The sequence below is a fragment of the Lynx canadensis genome, chromosome B3 (genome assembly GCF_007474595.2).
Source record: "Lynx canadensis isolate LIC74 chromosome B3, mLynCan4.pri.v2, whole genome shotgun sequence".
NCBI lineage: Eukaryota > Metazoa > Chordata > Mammalia > Carnivora > Felidae > Lynx > Lynx canadensis.
In genome coordinates this window covers 133,168,516-133,171,405 of record NC_044308.2, presented here as the reverse complement: position 1 = coordinate 133,171,405, position 2,890 = coordinate 133,168,516, and positions in this window count along the sequence as shown.

Below are 2,890 nucleotides of genomic sequence, written 5' to 3'. Positions count from 1 at the left end.
ATATACACAAAAAAAGTTACTACATTACTTGGAATAAAATGTTTGTTGTTTTTGCTCTTTTTACAAGTTTTTTTTTCTTTTCTCTTTGAGATTATAGTGAACATGGTCACACCATAAATAAAGCCAGAAGTAGGACAGAGAACACTCTGAAGGCAGGTTGTGGAGTCGGCTGGCTTGGAGTTGAATCCAAACTCTGCTGCAAATTAGCTGTGTGACCTAGACCTGGTTTCTTAACCTCTCTGAGCCTCACCATTTTTCATCTGGAAAATGGGAATAATCACACCCACCCCTTAGGGTTGTTTCAAGAATTCAATGAGCTGATACGTATGTGGCTCTTCTCACAAGACCCGGCCATAGGAGTTGAATAAGTAGTAGTTTTTGTTGTTAGCGTGATTGGTGTTAGAAAAATTCTTACAAGAGAAAAGTTTCACTTGGTCTTCATGCATGGCTAGCAGCCTGCCGTGGAGAAAAACTCCACTTTGTAGCTATGTCCAATCAGCTATTGCTGCATAATAAATCACTTCAAACTTCTGTGACTTAAAACAGCAATCATTGGTTTTCCTGTGAGTGGATTGCCCGGGGTCAGCTGGTTTAGACTGAGTTGGATGGGTAGTTCTATGGGTCTTTTTTTTTCTTTGTAAGTTTATTTATTTATTTTGAGAAAGACAGAGACAGCATGAGCTGGGGAGGGGCAGAGAGAGTGGAAGAGAGAGAATCCCAAGTAGGCTCCGTGCTGTCAGCACAGAGCCCGACACGGGGCTCGAACTCATGGAACCGTGAGATCATGACCTGATCTGAAACAGAGAGCTGGACGCTTAACTGACTGAGCCACCCAGGTGCCCTTCTATAGGCCTTGAATGGACAGAAGTCTGAAGCTGGCTGGCTGGCTGGCTGGCTGGGTTGGGGATGGCTCTTTCGTCGTCCTCCATGGATCACTAGGCCAGCCTGAGCATGCCCTTCTCGTGGCATCGTCGGAGGTGCAAGGTGGGGAAGCCCTGTGGGGGAAGCACTTGTCAAGGCTCTGCTTTTGTGATATCTGCTCACATCCTATTGTCTAAAGCAAGTCTCGGGGCTGAGCCGGGAGTCAGGGATGGGGAAGGGACTCTTGCCCACAATAGGAGAACATGCAAAGGACACGGATACAGGGAAGGGTGAAGAATTGGGTCCCTTGGTGCGGTCAAATCTACCACATTCGGCCTTTATGACCCAAATTAATCAGGTCCTCCCCCCGGACCCCATTCAAAATTCACTACCATAGCAAGAATCCAAATCAACCAATGGCATCAAGCTTGGAGTCTACTTTCTCACGATCTACGTCAAGTCCAGACACAGCTAGATCACGTCTACCTTCAGAGATCCGTGGCCAGCTGCCCATCTTCCGTGCCTCCAACATACAGTGGTAAACTGGGAACGGGATATCTGCCATGAACACTGCCATTCAAACCAGCAAAGAAGGACTTCCATAGTGGTCCCTGGTCCGCAGCAATTCTGAAATCCTGCTGGGACAATGTCTCTCGTTACCCCAGCCCACAGGGCAGGTGACATTCTCTGATCGGCCCTAAGATCTGCTTCTGGGAGAGGGTCCCCTCTCCCCTGTTCGACACGGCTCCTGCTCCAGCCTCTTTTCTGTCACCTTCCCGGGCCACTTCTGAAGGCATCATGAAACACAGCCTTTAAGCAATCACGTTGCCTCCTACCCTGAGGTCTGTTTACATTTTGAACGGTCTCTGTCTCTTTAATTCAGACTGGGAGTCCTTTTGTCGATACAACTGTTTACAAAAACTCTGTGGGTTCCCTATGTCTTTGATGCCATTCTACTTTTTGGGCCAAAACCATATCAACAGAACAGATGCTAACTTCTCTGTAGTCCTTCTAATACTGTCTGCACACCCAGTAGTTATTTTCTGAGCCCATCTCGTCGGTTAGTACCTTACCAAACACACTCATAAGAGCCAACCGATGCTTTCAATATTCTGCCTGGAAATCTCTTTGCCCGAGTCCAAGAGTTCATTAGATAAGCTTTTTTGTTTCCCAAGTTACTATGGACAACAGTTTTACCAATGGACTCAACCCTGCATGATGTGGGTTGCCATCTGCAGACCATTGTAGCAGCATAAGAGAGCACACTCGATTCTGCAAGCCCATCTCAAGTGTCTTCCCGAGCCATGGCTGCTATCATCCATTGGCCAAAGCACAGGGCGGAGCGCAGAGTGAAGAGGTAGGGAAGGACCTCCCACCCACAGTAAGGTCAGGTCTGCAAAGTCTCATGGCGAAGGGCATGGACATAGGGAGGAGTAACAGGATGGGACCATTAATGCAAGCATTAATGTGGTCAAAGGCAAACACTCACTTCTCATTCTTTGCACCTGCTTTTTCCTTTGCCAGAGCATCATCTTTATAATTGTACCACAAAGTAATATCCTCATTTTTCAAATGAGAGGGGTGAAGATCAGAGAAGTGAGGTCACTTCCTCAGGCTCACAACAGCTAGTAAGTGGCAGAGCCCACATTTGAATCCAGGCCTGTTTAAGCACGTGGTTAGTGCTTACTTTAAATGTATATGAAATGAAAAACCGGTGCACCCGGGTGGCTCGGTCGGTTAAGTATCTGACTCTTAATTTCGGCTCAGGTCATGTTCTCACAGTTGTGGGATCATGCCCCTCGACAGGTTCTGCGCTGACGATGAGGAGCCTGCTTGGGATTCTCTCTCTCCCTCTCTCTCTGCCCTTCCCCTGCTCATGCTCTCTTTTTCTCTCAGAATAAATAAACTTAAGAAATAAAGAAGAAAGAAGAAAGAAGAGAAAGAAAGAAAGAAGAAAGAAGGAAGGAAGAAGAAGAAAGAAGGCCGACAGAGACGAAGAAATAAAGAAGAAGAAAGAAAGAAAGAAAGA